General features: G+C 50.6%; 1 protein-coding gene across 2 annotated transcripts in view; it reads left to right on the top strand.

Annotated features, from left to right (window-relative positions):
- The window catches only part of LOC115076019 (probable histone-lysine N-methyltransferase PRDM7), a 550,011-nt gene that overhangs the window by 93,475 nt on the left and 436,418 nt on the right, over window positions 1-20,118 (top strand). The window lies entirely within an intron of this gene.

The raw sequence follows: 20,118 nt of genomic DNA on the forward strand, positions 1-20,118 counted from the left end.
TTCTGGAGAAGTGCATTGCCTGCATTTCTGTTCTTGCATCCTGATTCCGCTGCGGGATTCCTGTGTCCATGTGTTCTGATCCCTGGTCATCTGGTTTTCCTGAGTTTCTCATCTGTGGTCAGTCTTCCCTTCCTCTCTCTTCAGTGTCTCCTTGTATTCCTGTGATCCCTCGTCTTCCTCCTCCTCTTCGCCATCGTGTTTGGATTGATCTTCTAGCTTTGACCCCTGACTGGACCCTGATGTTGCTTGACCTCCGCCTGCCTCTGTCCATAGCCTGTACCTCATCTTCAACTGAACTCTGCCTGCCACTGACTATAACTTCTCCCTCGCCTTCGACTGAACTCTTGCCAGCCTCCAACCCCAGCCTTGTCTAGACTCTGCTGCCTGTTGCCTATCCTACTACATTTCCTCGCTGTGCTGGCCTGTCTCGTCTACCAAACTTTGTATCTTCACCTCCACAGAGGCCCATGCCTAAGTCCAGCCGGCTAGGCAGCCAAGAGCTCAACCTAAAGGGAATGAGGGCTAGTATTGACGAAGCTCCAGTTGGGCCTCTGGTCCTGCCAGTTCCGCCTGCCAATGGTGGGAACCTGTAGGGCTCCTCCCTGCAAGTTGCGCCAGCTCCACCTTGGCATAAAGGTCCACTTCCGTAACAGATTGCTGAGGCCATGGACTCAGCTGAGGCCTCTGCTTTTCAGGCCATTCCAGGCTGGGCCCACAAGATTCAGGAACAACAGCGCTTCCTTGAGATTCTGGCAGCTTCCATGGAACATCTCAAGGCTCAGCTGGAGTTTACGGCAATTCCCGTTGTATTGCTGCCAGCGGCGGCACACCCAACCTCTCCAGCAGCTTCAAGTTGCCTCTCTATTCCTTTGCCATCATCTCCCTGTTATGCTGGGGATCCAAAGTAATGTCGGGGCTTTATTAATCCTTGCTACATTCACTTCTCTCTCCTGCTGGTTCTATTCCCAGAAGAAGTGACCAAGGCCACCTTCATTCTCTCCCATCTCGATGGCAAGGCCCTAGCGTGGGCATCACTACTCTGGGAACGTTCTAACCCAATTCTCCAAGATCTCCAGCAATTCATTTCCACCTTCAAAAAGGTCTTTGATGACCCTGGGCTCCAGGCTGCATCCAGCACGGATTTCCTTCATCTACGTCAGGGGATCCAGTCCCTAACTGATTATACAATAGAGTTCCAGACCTTAGCAATGGAACTCAACTGGAGGGAGGACTGCTTGCGCCCCATCTTTCTCAAGGGGCTCTTGTCGCGAATCAAGGACGAGCTGGAAGCCCGGGACCTCCTGGAATTCTTGGAGGGCCTCATTGACCTGGCTGGCGGGATAGATCGCCGCCTCCAAGAGCATACCCGGGAGCTCCATTCGCCTCGGAGGCTCGTCACTGCAGATCCCTGCTCACCACCTCCACTATCACCACCCACTTTGGACCAGCGTACAGTGGGGTGCACAGAGGAACCAATGCAGAAGAATGCCTACAACGTCATCAATCTGGACTGTGCCTCTACTGTGGTGATCTGTGGCATCATAGAGCACAGTGCCCGATTAAACCGGGAAACTCCAGAGCCTAGGGTCCAGTGTGGGGCTAACCCTAGACTTCACGACTCCAGCTCCTCAATTGACACTCCCCGTAATCATCTCCATAGTTGACTTGAGTTTCTCTGTCCTGACCATTGTGGATTCTGGTGCCGGAAGGAACTTCCTTATAAAGGCCCTGGTGGATCAGCTGCATATTTTCACCATCCCCAAGAGCATTCCACTTGTTGAAACCTTTAAACTTACCCCGCCTGGTTTCCTCCCTAGAGTGGACACAAAGCCAGTGATGAAACAGCTTTTCAGTTTCAAAACATAACATTTATTAAGTAGCAAAGATATATAATTGCTGGCAGGTTTGTTTATTTCATACATGCATACAAAAGTTAAAACAGCAGAAACTTTAAGGAAATCAAGATTGTGTTTTCCTTAAGGGAGTAAATGGAGCCAGGTATCACAGAATTAATGCTCACCAGGCAGTGCCAGTCTACTCATCGTTTTGAATTTGCATTAGTCTTTTATACACTGTTAAACATGGCTTGCACAATTTTCCCTCCTCCCTCTCTCATCCCCTACATTTGTTGGTAATTTTACTTCATGCGCCCCTCAGATGTTACATCTCATGCTTACTCAGTAGTTCTTTTGTTCTGTCTTGGCGACCTTCTTATCAGGAATTTACTCTGCACCATTCTTTTCACACTAATGCACAGCCTCTGTTGTTTTGTCTCTGGGATGACAGTTATATTTTTTCTTTGGGCCTTTTATTCAACATGGGGCAGTTTTCTTAAAGCAGCAATTAACAAATAACCTAAATCCTCACACTAGTAATTTCCTCCATTCATGGAGATCTGTTACTTGGAGGAATTATACTTACTACGTTACCTGTGACCCTGCACACTGGTGCTATACACATTAAGCAGATCACATTCCATGTCATCGACAAAACGATTCACCCTATGGTTCTGGGGCTACCTTGGCTTCAACTCCACTCCCCATAGTTCGATTGGACCTCCCTGTAGTTCTCCAAATGGGGCCCCAACTGTCACAACTCTTGCCTAGAAAACGTGGAGATTCCACCATATCTTTCCTTGGCAGTCATGGTGGCCAGCATTCCCCCACTGTACGGTGATTTCTCAGATGTCTTCTCTAAGAAGAGGGCAGAATCTCTACTCCTTCATAGGGAGTTTGACTGTGTAATTGAGCTGTTGCCTGATGCTATTCCACCTCGTGTCAAGGTATACCCATTGTCGCTCCCAGCGAGGAGGGCGATATTGGAGTACATCCGTGAGATGTCCCCCCTGATGGGGGGGGGGGGGGGTGGTTCATCTGCTGTTCCACGTCTTCAGCTGGTGCAGGATCCTTCTTCGTCTCCAAAAATAATGGGACACTCCGTCTCTGCATTGACTATCGGGACCTCAGTGCAGTTACCAAACAGGACCAATACCCACTGCCCTTAATCTCAGAATTGTTCGATTGCTTGTAAGGGGTGAGAATTTTCACTAAATTGGACCTCTGAGGAGCATACAGTCTGATCCACATCAGTGCTAATGACGAATGGAAAATGGCCTTCAACACGAGGGTTGGGCATTACGAGTACCTCGTGATACCAGTGTTCCAAAAATAGATGAATGAAATTTTTAGAGATCTCTTTTACATCTGTGTCATGGTGTACTTCGATGACATCCTCATTTTTTCTGTGATGTCCACCGGGTACTTCAACACCTCTGTGACAACCAGCTATACACCAAACTGGAGAAGTGACTGAGAAAGAGAGCCTTCCCTTCCTGGGGTACATTATGTCCAGTAAAGGTTTCACCATGGACCCAGACAAATTCAAAAGTATCCGTGATTGGCCCTAGCCAAGCGGGTTGTGGGCCCTATAAAGGTTCCTGGGCTTCGTCAACTATTATAGATATTTCATTGCTAACTACTGCAAGATCGCCGCTCCTCTTACTGCCCTCACGCGAAAAGGGGCTAACACAAAGATCTGGCCACCTGAGGCTGGGATGGCATTCCGAAACTTAAAAGACACCTTCCTACGAGAGCCATGTCTCCATCATCCAGACCCTACTCGCCCCTTCATTGTTGAAGTGGATGCCTCCTCGATGGGGGTAGGGGTCATCTTAAGTCAGCACTCTGCCAAAGGCACCCTGTACCCATGTTCCTTTTCAAAAAAATTATTTCCTGCGATCGCAATTATGGAATTGGAGATAGGGAACTCCTTGCAATTTAAGTTAGCCTTAGAGGAATGGCACCACTGGCTGGAGGGCACAACACCGCACAACCATCTACACTGATCATAAAAATCTGGAGCACCTCCAGCATGCCCAACGTTTGAATGCTCGAAAGCTTGCTGGTCTCTATTCTTTACCCATTTTGATTTCAAGCTGAGGTATCATCTGGCACTCAAGACTGCTCAGGCGAATGCCCTTTCTTGCTCCTTCCAGACAGAAGACATCTCAGAACCTCTCCAGCACATCCCTGATCCAGCTAGAGTCCTTCTGTCCACCAATCTGACTGCTCCACCAGAGAAGACAATCATCCCATGCAGACTCCATGAAAAGGTGTTAGCAGGACACCTTGGTCGGGCTTGGATGCTCGCCCTTCTCCAACAATACTACTGGTGGCCGCAGATGCAACTTGACATATGATCCTATGAGGACTCTTGTCCCACCTGCGCATAGCAGAAACCCTTGTCGGGATGACCCTGGGGGCTGTTACGGCCATTGCCAGCACCCAAGGAACTCTGGACCCACTTGTCCACCGACTTTGTGGTGGACCTCCCTCTCTCAAATGGCTGCTCTGTCATTTGGGTCGTGATCGACTGTTTTTCAAACATGGGCCTTTTCATTCCACTTCCTGAATTTTCTACGGCTCCAGAGCTGGCCTGGTTCTTCACTTAGCACATCTTTCCCTTACATGGCTTTCCCTAGCAAGTTATCTCCAACCAGGGGTCCCAAGTTATGGCCCGGTACTGGTGGTCCCTATACAAAAAATGTAATATATCTCTGGACTTCACAATAGCGTACCATCTTCAAGCCAATGGCTAAACCAAGCAGACCAACCACACTTTGAAAAGCTTCCTCAGAGCAGGATAATTGGCCTTCCTTCTGCCCTGGGCAGAATTCTCCCACAACTCCCATGTCAGTGAAACCACAGGATCTTCACCCTTCCAGATTGTGTATAGAAGGCAATTGCTACCGCTATTGCCTATCCCTGTTACCGTTCCTTCACCTGCAGACCAACTGACAGCTCTAGAACTCCAGGAACTCTGGGTACACACCACAGAGATGTTACAAATCCAAGAAAATGTCTGATGCACACAAGAGGGCTGCACTGCAATTAAAGCTGGGGGACAAGGTCTGGCTTATCACTCTCCATATTTGGTTCTAGTTATCCTCTATGCGCCTTGCTCCCAGATACATTGGGCCTTTTCCCATCCTAGGGAAATTGGTCCCCTGACCTACCAGCTACGTTTGCCTACTTCCTTAGACGTCCACAATGTCTTCCATGTCTCCATCCTGAAACCACCAATTCTCTTGTGGCCCTCAAGGAAACCACCCAAACTGCAAGAAATCGACTCCGAGGATGATGCTACCTATTAGGTAAAGGAAATTCTCAACATCCATCAATGAGAAAAGAAATAGGAGTACCTTATCTCTTGGGAGGGTGAACACTCGGGAGCCTGCTTACAATATCCTAGATAAGAATCTCCTGAAGGAATTCCATGCCACGTACCCCAGAAAACCTAAACCCTCGGGGGGAGGGTTTAAGGGAGGGGGTTGCGCTCGGTGGTCTGAGGGCTCATGCTATGGACCGCCGCTCTTACCTCCAGCAACGAGCCATATCCGGAATTCCCTGAGGCTGGGGCAGACTCCCCAGGCAGAACCGTGGCAAGCTGCCATGTCTGAACAGGCTCCATGCGCTCTTCAAAGGGACGCCGCCACCAACTGCTTTGGGCATCCTCTAGGCACGTGCGTGCCCGACTTGCCATCGGGGACATCAGAATGGTGCGTGTGCTGGGGTTAATATGCTGGGTTGAGTCATGCTATCAGGCCTGGATCCAGGCCAAGGCCCCGGCGTCGGGACCCAGCCTCCAGGCCAGGAAGTGGCATTGGGTCGGGGTCTGGACCTAGGACCCAGCATTGGGTCCAGGATTCCGAGTCGAGGCCCCAGTGGCAGGACCCGGCAGTCTGGTCGTGGCGTTGGGCCTGACTCCAGGCTGAGGCCCCGGCGTTGGGAACCAGTCTATGGGCATGGGTCTGGGACCCAGTCTAGGCTCCAGCCGCCAGGAAACACCGGGGCTTTTGCGGCCTCCAGCCGCGAAGACCCAGATGACGGCGGGGGCGTTCCCAGCCCCGAAGGAAGCCGCGGTTCCGGCCATGGAGGCTGCAGCGAGTCCGGGGCGACCTTCGGACCGCGTGGGAGGACCGAAGGCGGCGTCTCCAGCGACGAAGGCCGGTACAGTGCGGGTTTAAGGGAGGGGAAGCGGCGGAGACTGCAACAGTACCCCCCCCTTTACGGTCCCTCTTGAGAGGCCCATGTTGGCCCGGATGATCCAGATGGAAACGTCGAGACAAGGGACTGTTGAGGAGGCGACGGCTGAGTTCCCAGGCGGCATCCTCATTACCGCAGCTCTCCCCTGCAAATACATTCCTCTGTCCACAAGCGTGGAAGCGACTGTCTAGGGCCTCATGTATCCGACGGGAGGCGTCGCCGTCAATGGCGGTAGTAGGCGGGTCTGGGGGTTCTTGGCCCGTCTCACGGGACAAAGTTCTGGAGAGAGTCTTGGCCTGGACCTTCTTGGCCCCAATGGCTCTGGTAGGTGAGCGAGACAGGTAAAGGAAGTTCTTACAAAGCCCTCTGACTCGGCAGTAGTCTCGGGCAATAACTGCGAGGAGCAAGCGTACAACGGTTCGGGAGAGCGTGGTGGTTGTATACAATGTCTAAAGCAAGCTGGGCCCCAACGCACGAGTTGGGAGTCGTTCCATTGTATCGTGGGTGAATGTTGACGTAGCCAAGGTAATCCCAGAATCAGTGAATGCACAGTTTGCTCCAAGATGAGCAAGGAGATCTCCTCTGAGTGGCACAGGCCGGTTTGCAAAGTCACAGGGGCCGTGGAGCGGGTAATGGCCCCAGGGAGTAGGGTGCCTCGGATGGAGGAGATCCGCAGAGGAGGAACCTGTTGTATAGTGGGAAGGGCAAGTTGGGTCACCAGTTTGGCCGCAATAAAATTTCCTTCGGCTCCAGAGTCTATGCAGGCATGGGTCTGGAATTCCCCCCCGGGGTATTTCAAAGTCACGGGTAGTGTGCACGAAGGGACAGAACCAGCCGCGCCTAGGGGTCGCTGCTTGATATAACCTAGGCATGGTCGGTTTTCGGGACGTTCCGGGCACCGGGCAAGGAAGTGGCCCTTGGCTCCACAATAAAGACAGAGCCCCCCTGAGCGACGTTTGCTTCTTTCTTCAGGTGTCAAAGGAGACCTATCCAACTGCATGGGTTCCTCATGGTCAGCCAAACCTGAGGAGGCCTTGAGACCCGGTGTTCTGGGAGAGGAAAACAACTGTGCGGACTCTCTCCGATGGACGTGGATTTCTCTGTCCTGCTGCTGGAGGTGGCGATCCACCCGACCAGCGACGTCAATCAGGTCGTTTAAACCCCCCGGGAGGTCCCGGCCTGCCAGCTCATCCTTAATGCGGGGGGCAAGTCCTTCGAGGAAGATTCCCCGCAGGCAGTCATCTTGCCAGCCCACCTTCAAGGCCAGCGTGCGGAACTCGAGGGTGTAGTCTGATACCGGGCGTGTTCCTTGTTGAAGGTGCAGGAGGTCAGAAGCAGCGACGGTCTGGTGTGCAGGGTCGTCGAAGGCCAGGCGGAAGTTGCGTGCAAAGTCTTGGAGGTTCTGCAGTAAGGGATCCCGACGCTCCCACAGGGAAGAAGCCCAGTCGAGGACCTTACCGTCCAGTAAGGAAACAATGAAGGCTACTTTCCCCGCGTCGGTGGGGAACTGTGCAGGCAGAAGCTCAAATCGCACGTAGCATTGCGTTAAGAAGCCGCGGCAGGACTTGGGGTCTCCGGCATACTGGGTAGGCGTGGGTAACTGTGTTACGGAGAGAGCAGGTGCTGGCAGCGCCTCCCGAGTGGAACCCTCCGAGCGAGAGACCAATCGTTCCACAGTGGCAGTAAGGGCGTCTAAGCAGTGCTGCTGTTGCTGGAGGTGTTGAGCCATTCCCGGGATGGCCTGCAAGCTGGGTGCCGGTGCCGAAGAAAGAGTCTCTAGACGGGACACCAGCTGTTCCACGGTGGCAGCAAGCATATTGATACAGTCCTGTTGCTGCTGAAAGCGTAGTTCCAGGTCATCCTGATGTCCAGAGGCACCAGGAGCATCCATAGAGTAAGGACTGGTGTTGATGAGAGCCACGGCCTGTCGCAAGGAACCAAGTAGAGCGTACGAGCTACGACCCTGGACCTCAGGAACATCCGCCGAGTCCATGGCCTTGCAATCTGTTGCGGCCTGGTACCGCTGGCGAGGTAGTGGACCCTTGGGCCGACCCACCCAGATAGACAGGGTAGGCCGGGAGGCGGAGCCTGAGGCTTGAGGTGTTCACCCGGGAACCAGGAACCCCCCAGGAAGAGCCCGTAGGGTCCTGGCACCTTGGGACTTGGACAATAGTACCAGAGAGTCCAGAGGTTGGTAAGGCTATAGGCTGGGCTAGAGAACAAGGAAGTCCAAAGGGTGACTGAGTCTCTGTGACAAGCGGGAACTGTGGCAGGCCTGGGGCTGAAGCAAGTTGGGTACAAGCACGAACTGGAGCAAGCTGGAACTGGAACGGAGTCTGTAGCGTGCTGTGGACTGGAACAGGCGGTAAGCAGGAATGGAGGCAGGCCCAAGTCAGACTGGCAGCCAGCAGAAGCGGAATCAGGAACAAGCAATGGTCGGAGACCGGCGGCGATCAGAAGCAGAGTCAGGAACAGGCTGAGGTCAATGGCAGGCAGCAGGCAGAAGCGGAGTCAGGAACAAGCTGAGGTCAATGGCAGGCGGCAGGCAGAAGCGGAGTCAGGAAAAAGCAGAGGTCAACCGGAACGTAGAACAGCAGCAGCGCAACTAAGAACTACTAACAGTAGCGAACCTCGTTGCAAGGCCCAGCACAATGAGCGAAGCAGCCCTATATAGGGCTCAGGCAGGAAATGGACCGTCAGGTGGAGCCCAGACACTTCCTGTGTCTGGCCCTTTAAATCCTGTAGAGAGACGCGGCCGCGCGTCTAAGCAGGAGCAGAGCAGGGCTGTGCAGGACCCTGAACAGCGGCCTGCACAGCATCTGTACGTCGGCAGCGTCAGACGCAGCAGAGAAGGCAGGAGAGAGCCTGAACGCAGGCTCCGATGAGTGCAGCGGCTCCAGCCGCTGCAGGAGGCCCCGAGGGCGGCTCCAGCCGCCAGGAAACACTGGGGCTTTTGCGGCCTCCAGCCGCGAAGACCCAGATGACGGCGGGGGCGTTCCCAGCCCCGAAGGAAGCCGCGGTTCCGGCCATGGAGGCTGCAGCAAGTCCGGGGCGACCTTCAGACCGCGTGGGAGGACCGAAGGCGGCGTCTCCAGCGACGAAGGCCGGTACAGTGCGGGTTTAAGGGAGGGGAAGCGGCGGAGACCGCAACACCACATACATAAAATCTTCAAGGACAGATAGGTGGTCGGGGTTATATTTATCCTGGTTTGGCAAAATCGCTTCTGTTAAGATGAATGTCTTGCCCAGATTGGGATATTTATTTCAATCCTTACCAATAATCATCCCCGCAGCGCTCATCAAGTCCTGGCAGAGGCGCATCATCTCGTATATTTGGAAGAGGAGGCCCCCCGAGTCTCGAGGATGGTTACGTTCAGGCCCAAAATGAGGGGAGGGTTGGGAGTCCCCAATCTAAATTGGTACCTTATGGCAGCCCAACTCAGAGCAGTCTTTGATTGGAATCGGAGGGGGGAACAGAAACAATGGGTAAATATTGAACAGGAGTTGTTAGGTCAGATGCCTCTTTATGCCATGATATGGCAACCAAAATCTACCTGTTTACCCTTGCAATATATTCCTTTGTCAACTACTACTACCCTGAGGATCTGGGAGAAATGGAGACGACACTTGGTAGGGGCCCGGAGCTATTTTTTCAGCACGGATATTTACTCCCTCACTTCTTTTCCGGTGGTGAGTCAGTCCAGGTCCTTCTGGATGTGGAAAGAGAGAGGCATTTGGAATTTAGGACAATTATGGGATAGCGGAACTATGATATCCTTCCCCTCTCTGCAGGATAGATATCAACTCTCTCCTACTGATATCCTCGCTTACATCCAAGTGAGGCACCTAGTACAGTCACATCTGTTAGAATCTGCATATGCTGATGGGAGGAGCCAGCAGATGGGAGTTAACAACGTGTTACGGTTCTGCTCTTGAAGAAAGAGCAATAGCAATCTGTTATGACTGAGGCTGCGGAGTAGCAATCTGTATAGGACCACCCCGCCAGGGAGATGGAGTTAGCTATCTGCTACAGATCTTGTTAGGGAGTTAACTGTATGATAGGCTTGGCTTCTGTTAGTGCTTTGCTTCCCCAGAGGGAAGGAGTAGCAACTGTTCCTTGCCTTGTTCCTGTAGAATGATGAGCCGACAACCTGTATGATCCCCACAGGGAGATAGCTATCTGATATGGATCAGCTTCTGCAGAAAGAAGAGTAACACTTAGTAGAAATAGTGAATCCCTGGACCGATGGCAGATGACAGCGCCCTCAAGTGGAGATCCTGAGAGGGACCACTGGTTAAGGCCAGAGTATGGAGACAATCACCAGAAGCATCGATTATCCTGGCCCCCGAGGATTCAGCACCCCTGCAAACATTTCTTGATTCGCAAACATCCCAGCTACAGGCCGACGCTGCACCGGTACTGGAAACAGTGTCAGTAATGCAGGACATAGAACTGGCACTTTTTGGAAATGATGGCCTGAGCGAGCAATTTTTGAGTGGAATAACCTCGCATCAGGATCGACATAATGAACTCTTCCTCCAGGAAGTGTGGTTGCTAAGATCCGACGTCAACGCTGGGATGGCTGCTCAAGCAAATGCAATTCGAGAAACGATAGCGGAATTGATAGGCGCAATTCGAGAACTAGCCTCAGCTTATCGTTCCATCAACCAATCTTAACATTTTCAATAAAAGTTATTTTTTGCAATTTACCTACGTATCCTTTAATGTCACATCCAGCACTGAAAATGTCCAAAAAGGTTAAGTAATCAAAGTTGACAGTATTACAACATAGCATAATATCACATTTTTAAATTGTTATAGATTTATACATGGGGGATAGGATGGGTACGGCAAGGGTCGAGACCATGCAGTACGGGAACCTTAAAAAAAACAACACAATTATCTGTTATTGCTGGGAAAAACTTTGATATTTATACAAGGAAAGAAAGAAATGTCGGTACAATGTTCATAAACTTTATTTCGATTTAACACTCCAATGGATATAACTTCAACCTTTAAAAACCCTATACTACTATGAATATTTTGGTTGATGGAAAGGCCTAGATGTCCATACAAGAGGAAAGAAAGAAGCTTCGGTTACAATGGGTTGACAAGGTTTTAAGATTTTAACATTTCATACTTCAACAAATACCATTAAAAAAAAAATGAAGAGAATGAAAAAGTTTGTGATTTTAAAAGGTTTGATGGAGGGGCCATCTTGCTGTGAAATGTTCTGAGGGGTGGATTGTTAAATAGATGCATCCCAGTCTGAAACAAAAACAAGAGAAGAGTAAATAGGCCGAACAGATAGAGAAATGATTTATATCTACAATTAATCAGAACGATGAACTACAATGAAAGCGCCACATCAGTATGGGGCCCTGGAGACAGGAGTGGTGCTTTAAGAAAGAATAAGAGCAGTTAGGAAAACGAATGTATGATTAATAACTTACAAGAGAAATAACTTTCGATGATCCTTTGTCGGACTTCATGACCCCATGCAGTGTTGTCCGCTTCAGCTGCCAGTTCCACAGACGGATTTGGTGGCAAGTTTTCGGCTACCTCTGCATCCACACCGAATCTCTGACAAATGTTGTGTAGCATGCAGCAGGCAACAATTATGCTCACCACCTTTTCTGCACTGTACTGCAGGGCTCCCCCTGAGTGATCCAGACATCGGAAACGGCCCTTCAGAACTCCAAAAGTGCGCTCAGTCACGTTTCTGGTGCTGCCATGAGCCTCATTGTAGCGTTTTTTGGCCGCTGTGCGTGGGGACTGGAGTGGAGTTAGCAACCAGGGCTTACAGCCATAGCCGCCTTCACCTATAGGATCAATAAACCGGAATGCATCAAAAACAACTTCGCTGCGCCTAACATCATAAACATTACATCATAAACATAATTGTATCCCGAACATCCCCAGACCTGAACACATGACAGATAGAATCCCTGGCAGTAGCCATTGTCACTTACCAAGTAGCCAACCTTCACCGTACTTTTCCCTCTGGAAATTGGGTCCCCAGAGATGAATGTGCGAGAATGGGGGGAGCCTGAGAAAAGGAGAGAGAGAGAGGCTCTTCAGTGTCCCTGGAACGCTAACAGCGCTGAAACCTGCACAATTACCACCCAAGTGAATAGCTGAGTGCCTGCTGGAGGCGGGACCTGTGACGTCGCCGGAGGGACTGCCTACAAAATCGGCAGTCAAGCCACGAAAGAACTGGGGAGCCTGAGAAAAGGAGAGAGAGAGAGGCTCTTCAGTGTCCCTGGAATGCTAACAGCGCTGAAACCTGCACAATTACCACCCGAGTGAACAGCTGAGTGCCTGCTGGAGGCGGGACCTGTGACGTCGCCGGAGGGACTGCCTACAAAATCGGCAGTCAAGCCACGAAAGAACTGGGGAGCCTGAGAAAAGGAGAGAGAGAGAGGCTCTTCAGTGTCCCTGGAATGCTAACAGCGCTGAAACCTGCACAATTACCACCCGAGTGAACAGCTGAGTGCCTGCTGGAGGCAGGACCTGTGACGTCGCCGGAGGGACTGCCTACAAAATCGGCAGTCAAGCCGCGAAAGAACTGGGGAGGCTGAGAAAAGGAGAGAGAGAGAGGCTCTTCAGTGTCCCTGGAATGCTAACAGCGCTGAAACCTGCACAATTACCACCCGAGTGAACAGCTGAGTGCCTGCTGGAGGCAGGACCTGTGACATTGCCGGAGGGACTGCCTACAAAATCGGCAGTCAAGCGGCACACTGCCGCCGCGCGCCTAAGCCACGCTCACTCAAGAGGCGCGCGGCTTTGCCCAGCTTAGCCCGGGGAGACCGGGAAGATCGGAAGGTTGGAAGGACGGCGGAAACAACTAGAAAGTGAGTACAGGAATCTGAATATTGGTGAACTTTGCTTCTCTATATCCTCCCAGTTCCATGGGGAGGAAAAGAAAAGTCAAATGTTTCCCCATATCTCCTATAATACCAAGAGGGCCGATGGACGACCATGTCTTTCAACGGGTCGGCTTGCCACTGGAGGACAGTTTAGGGGGGCAGTTTTCAGCCTCCCTGAGTTCTGGCGTCGGACCACCACTCCCCCCACAACCTTTGGCAACATTACCAGATGGTTTTTTGCATCTAGAACCTCGCAGCCCCCTAAAAGGAAGTGACTGTGTAGATTCTCAAGATTCAAAAACATGTGATCAACCAACTAATCCTGAAGGAGTTTCAAAGAGGCCTGAGCAGTGGCCCTCTGATCCTCCTGAGGATGTTACACTTAAGGACATTTGGAGAATGATGTCTAAGATGAATGATAACTTTTCTCAAATGAATATATCCTTGTCAACTATTGTAAATTCAAATAGATTACAGATAGAGGAACAGAAAAAGGATGTGTTAAAATTGAATGGTGAAATGGTGAAAGTTACAACTAAGATAAAACTACTGGAAGATACTGAGAATATTCATATAAGAGATAGTCTTTCTATACATAAAGAATTGGAGAAAATAGAAAATATGATGAGATATAAAAATCTACGTCTGATTAATTTTCCTCAGACGAGACTTTTATCTCTAATGGAAATGTTTAAAAAGTATTTACATGAAATATTGCAATATGAAGATAAAGATATTCCATCGATATCTAAGATCTTTTATTTTCCAGATAGGTTGGCTAGGCAAAACGAGGAAAAAGTTGAGTCTTCAACTATTGGAGTTTCTACTTTTCTCGAGGAATCCGTAGATATTATACAGAAAAGAGCTTCTTTATTGGTTTCTCTTCAATTGGAAAATGACAAGGATAAATTGTTTAGAGATTTTCTCAAACATAAAGATATAAATTTTTGTGGCCAGAGAATATTTATTTATTTATTTATTTATTTAACATTTTTATATACCGAACTTCATGACAAGCTTCATATCAGGCCGGTTTACATCAAACTTGGGGGTTAACTGAACAAAAAACCATATAACGAGAAGGCCGAGGCGCAGATACAAATAACAGGGGGAATGAACTTGGAGGCTAGGGTAGCCAGGAAGTAAAGGACAGAATAAACTGGAGAATGAACATGAATGGATATACAATTACTGGATTGGACATTTAGTCTATTGGGCTAAATGAGTGCACTGTTGCAATGTTATGTTTGAGGGAAGGCTTGGACAAAAAGCCAAGTCTTGAGTTTTTTCCGGAAGGTGGTCAGGCAGGGTTCCAGTCTTAAATCCGTCGGAAGGTTATTCCAAATGATGGGGCCAGCTGTGGAAAGTGCCCGTTCTCTTGTGGAGGTTAGTCGAGTGGATTTAGTTGGGGGAACTTGAAGGGTTCCTTTGTGAGCTTCAGAGACTCCCAGAGATGGATGGTTCGTATTTATGTTTCCAGATGTCTCAAGAGCCACGCAGGCTAAGAGGAGACACTTCCTAACCTTGAAAGTAAAATTGTTGGCAATAGGGGCTACCTTCTTTTTGAAATTTCCTATTACTTGTTATGTAACCTTCCAAGGTAATAAGTATAGCTTCTCTGACCCATTACATTTGGAGACGTTTTTGCATGATAAACAGATAGAAGGAGGTAGTTTAGATGGTCCAAAAGAAAGTTAAATATCTCTCTCTCCTTTAATGATATTTATATTGATGTAATATATGTTTTCTCCCCCTTTTATTGGAGATGTAAATGAGATACATGATATTGATATATATATATTAATATATCTAAGATAATTATTTGGTATCATCATTACTTATGTAACTTTTTGTTTAAAGAATCTTTGAATGAAAATTGAATAAAGTTTAAATTAAAAAAAAAAGAATGTGCGAGAATGTAGGCATCATGGCAGCTTCCAGGATACTTTGCTACAACATTTAGAATCCAAAGATGTGCATTGCAAACCACTTGCACATTCATGGAATGGAAGTGCTTGCGATTCCGGAATGCACTCTCTTCCTCCGACTTTGGGGTAAACGCAATATGGGTGCAGTCGATAGCACCCAACACGTTCAGCATCCCTGCAATACACATGACCCCACTGCGGATTTGTTGCAGCTCCACTGGATCCATAGGATAGACGATGTACTTCCTCATCCACTTCATCATGGCCTTCAACACCTGTGACAGATGCCGTAAAACAGAGGCCTTTGTCATACCTGCAACGACACTCACGAGGTTTTGAAAACTTCCGGTACCAAAAGAATTTAAGGCACCGAGAAGTTTAGTCAGCCCTGGCACAGCATGATGGCGATTGGCCAGAGGGTCTAGGTCGAAGCGCAGATCTTCATACCGGAACAAGATTGCCCGTGAGCTCAGCCGGTAGGTTCAGACATCTCGCTCACACATGCCTAACAGAGTTGTCCGTGTGCGAATGAAACGGCCTGGCCTGCTGATGGCCTGGCTTGCAAATGGCACGGTGCTCTGCCTGCATGGAATACAACAGAGGCAAACACAAGAAATTCAAATAAATTGATGAACACATAGATAAATCATTTAACAGCACATACATGGATATGCAACACTGTGGATTCTCGGGTGCACATAGATTTACTAGCAGGCAAATACAAAAGGTTTCCCAGTACATATTGATATGCCACACTGTGGATTTATAGTTTGACTAGCAGCATATATAAATTATGTAACAGTACATACATGGATCTGCAACTGTGTATTCTCAAGAGCTATGCGTTATTATTTAAGCGTCTACAACAATCAGCAGCCTCAGGGACATTGGTTTATTAGCAGGGCTAATAGAAAAAGTTTCCTAGTACATACATGCATATGCCACACTGTGGATTCTCTGGTGTAGATAGTTTGATTAGCAGCACATATAAATTATTTAACAGTAGATAGGTTCTGCAACACTGTATTCTCAAGTTTGTATTCTTAAATGAGCTATGCGTTCTTATTTCAGCGTCTACTACAGCCTAATTCTAGACAGGAGGAAGGCTCCGTAGAGGCGTCCGTAGAGGCATCCATGTCTCCCTGGAGCCTCAGGACGCCTAGCTGATGCCGGATGAAGGCATCCATATCCGGAGCCTCAGAGACGCCCAGAGATGGATGGTTCGTAGAAGCGTCCATGTCCGGAGTCTCAGAGACGTCCAGAGATGGACGGTACAGTCGAACCCTGGCCTGGCGCAGCTCCCATCTCTCCGGCGTCCGTAGAGGCGTCCATGTCCGGAGCTTCAGAGACTCCCAGAGATGGATGGTTCGTAGAGGCGTCCACCCAAACAGAACACATACCTCCTCCGGTCTTGCTGCTGGGCTCCCCGGTTGGACGTGTTCTCCTTGCTGCTGGGCTCCCCTGTTGGCCTCTCCAATCTGCCGAGCATTTCGAGCATTTCTCATTCGAGCATTTCTCATTCTGCTTCTCAACCAAATGAAAAATAGCGCCAGAACAATAATATGCATGTTGTCCATGGCGCTGTCCGGTACGAAGCTGACTGAACTCCACACTAACGCCAAGGTCAGGGTAGGCGGTAAATATTCTGGTTAAAGACGCGGTAAATAAGCTGGTTAAAAAGGCGATAATCTGGGTGCACGTTACTGTATCGGAGGGAATAGCTAAATCGATCATTAACATATCATATACATGCGGCGGGCGGAGACGGATACGCGTCCATTTCGGCAAGCAGTAAGGATGCGTAAAAGCCCATACTGAATCACGGGTCTGCCTTACGCGTCCAAAATGTGCTTCCAAAGCAGGTTAAAAACAGGGTAACCACGGCCGTGCTTTATTGTATCGGCCCGATAGATAGTTCTTTATTAGACTGGAAATGGAACCACCAGAGGTGGCAGTAGTGAGTAGAGGTGCCCGGCAGGGCTGAAGTCCCTCTGATACTGGAACTACGATCTCTGAGTTGCTGAGCTGTAAGGAGAGGCTATAGGTAGTGAGTAGACAAGGTATGCAGGGCATAACCAGTGGTAGATGATACACGCACAATAGTAGATATTTGTAATGTCTTCCTATGCAACAGTCTTCAGTATTCAGGAACAGGAGCCGCATGCGAGGTTCCTGTAGGCAGTCTGAAATAGAACTCACAATAATTGTGTATGAGATGGCTTTGAGATGGCTTCTGGAATAGAAGAGAGGCTAGGAAAGATTTAGGAACATAGGCCCTCATGGAGCGAGTACCAGTTCCTATCTGTTAAACTGTAATAGTAACCCATAAAATATAGGTAAGCGATATCTTCAGAGAAAGAAGAGAGTCTGTGAAAGGTATTAGGAACAGAGGCCCTCGTGGAGTGAGTACCGGTTCCTTTCTGCAAACTGAAATGGTAACTCACGATCTCTGTACCTGTGATAACGTCTTAGGCGGAAGAAAGTCTTGGAGATAAGGAACAATGGCCCTCGTGGAGCGAGTACCGGTTCCTGTCTGTAATAGGACTCACTGTGTTCACGTCTGCGATCGCTTCCAGGCAATAGGAGTCTTCTGAGTCTTCGGGAACGTAGGCCCTCCGAGGAGCGAGTACCGGATCCCGTCCAACAATCTGAAATCAAGAAGAGAGCGGAGCCCCCGAGGAGAGGGTACTCCTGGTAAGTTTGAAAAGGCCGAGCAGTGGAGAAAGGTTTCCCCTTGCTGACTCGAGTCATTGTTGTAAGTAGCGTGGACTGCCGAAGCAAGTCCCAATGGAGTTCCTTGCTAACTTGTTTAAGGTTAGCAAACAAAGACCTTTTATATTGAAAACGGATGATGTCATTACGAGGGGACGCCCCCGAGGTTCGCGCCCTTACTGTTACAAGTCTGGAGCGCGCGCGCGTGCCTTTACATCCTCAGGAACATGGCGGATCCGTGGCGTCAAGCCAGCCCGTGGATACCGGGACCAAGAGGCGGAGAGAAGCCCCGGCTGCACTGGCCGTCTGAGCCGAAGGGAGTCGCCACAAAGGTAGAAAGGGTGGAGCGAGGGCGAGAATAGGCACGAACACAACAACATCATTTAGGCCATGATCTAGTTTTTGGAAAAACGCAAATGGAAAACTGGTGTGATCAAGCAGACAAGCTGAAGGGGGCTATATCACAGGTCTATAATTATATTAACAAGGGTCTGGCCGTCAAAGCCGCATACATGAAGGCATGGGAGGTGGATTTGGGTGAAACACTGTCGGAGGAGGAATGGGATGCTGTTTTTCTCCACACTAAAAAGGGATCACCCTTCGCTCAATTAGCTGAAAACAATTATAAAGTGCTGATGTGCTGTATTACACTCCGGACAGTCTATTTAAATTTGATCCATCTCGTGACCCATGATGTTGGAAGGGATGTGGTACTAGGAGAACTTACTTTCACATGTGGTGGACTTGCCCGAGAGTAACTCAATATTGGGCAGAAATTAGTCAACTTATTCAAACTATAGTGGGAGTTATTCTATCTCCAGAACATGTCCTCTTAAACTTACTGTTTGATGTGGAGCCTGCTCAGGGGAAGCTTGTTTTTTATCGGCTCGATCCAGTAAGGCCGCGGTAAAAACAGTGAGGTAGTGTCAGGCGCACCCTTCCTCCCCGCACGCACAGTTCTCTTCACTAACTCCCCGATACTCTCCTCTAATCGCATGCAAATGCATGCCGTGGCTTTAAAGCGGTAGGGAAGGGTTATGGCCGCGTAACCCATTTTACTGTATAGGCGCTTAATACAGCGCCTATACAGTAACCAGGGTGCGCTGGTACCTGTCATTTCAAATGACATTTGAAATGACAGGTACCAGGAAGTGTAAAAATCAAAATTTTTAAATACCTGTCGGAGGGCCGCGTGGGTCCAGGCGGCCTGCGGGATCCGGGGGGCCGGTGGTCGCGTGTTAAATCTAGGCCGCGGGCGGGTGGGCGCCTGTTCCGGGCGGCGGGGGGTGGACGCGCGTTAGTTTCAGACGGCCGCGTGGGTCCAGGCGGCCGGCGTGGGTCCAGGCGGCGGGAGCCGGGTGGTCGCGTGTTAAATCTAGGCCGCGGGCGGGTGGGCGCCTGTTCCGGGCGGCGGCGGCAGCGGGGGGACACGCGTTAGTTCGAGACGGCCGGCGGGCGGTCGCGTGTTAAATCTAGGCCGGGTCCGCACAGGCGCACATTCACTGCCGGTGGGGGCTGCCTCTCCCGGCAGCCCCCACCGGCAGTGAATGAATGAATGCGTGCCTGTGCGACCCCTGCGATTCAGCGCTCAAGGCAGTCACATGCCGTGACGTCACGCCTTGAGCGCCGAATTGCAGGGGTCGCACAGGCGCGCATTCATTCATCCAGGCGGAGGAGCCGGCTGCTTTCGCCACCGGCTCCTCCGCCTGGATGAATGAATGCGCGCCTGTGCGACCCCTGCGATTCGGCGCTCAAGGCAGTCACGCCTTGAGCGCCGAATTGCGGGGGGGGGCGCGGCAGCAGGATCCTGGAGCGGCGGGTAGGCAGCAGCGGGGTCCGGGGGGGGGCGCGGCAGCAGGATCCGGGAGCGGCGGGTAGGCAGCAGCGGGGTCCGGGGGTGGCAGCGAGATCCGGGGAGCCAGCAGCGGCAGCATGTTCGATCGCGCAGGCAGGTAGGTGGCAAAGTAAAGATGGCCGCCTGCACGGGAAAATCGTGCAATTGGCCGCTGAAGACGTGACGTCACACCCCGTGACGCCAAACGTCGTGACGTCACGTCTTCAGCGGCCAATTGCACGATTTTCCCGTGCAGGCGGCCATCTTTACTTTGCCACCTGCCTGCCTGTGCGATCGAACATGCTGCCGCTGCTGGCTCCCCGGATCTCGCTGCCACCCCCGGACCCCGCTGCTGCCTACCCGCCGCTCCCAGATCCTGCTGCCGCCCCCCCCCCCCCCCCCCGCTGCCGCTGCCCCTGCCCCCGCGGACCCCGCTGCTGCCTACCCGCCGCTCCCGGATCCTGCTGCCGCCCCCCCCCCCCCCCTGCCGACCCGCCCGTGCGATTTTGGCGCTCATCCAGGCAGGGGAGGAAGGGAGAAGGGACTACCGGATGCCGCTGATGGCTGCCCGCCGCCCACCGGCCGCCTGGACCCACGGCCCTCCGACAGGTATTTAAAATTGTTTTATTTTTTTATATAACACACAGGTTTTTTGTTTTTTACACTTTTTACACTTACCATAGCAGGCCCGAGCCTTGCTACTTTTTCGTTTGTTTTTTTTTGCCCTGGT

This window comes from Rhinatrema bivittatum, chromosome 14 (genome assembly GCF_901001135.1).
Source record: "Rhinatrema bivittatum chromosome 14, aRhiBiv1.1, whole genome shotgun sequence".
Lineage (NCBI taxonomy): Eukaryota > Metazoa > Chordata > Amphibia > Gymnophiona > Rhinatrematidae > Rhinatrema > Rhinatrema bivittatum.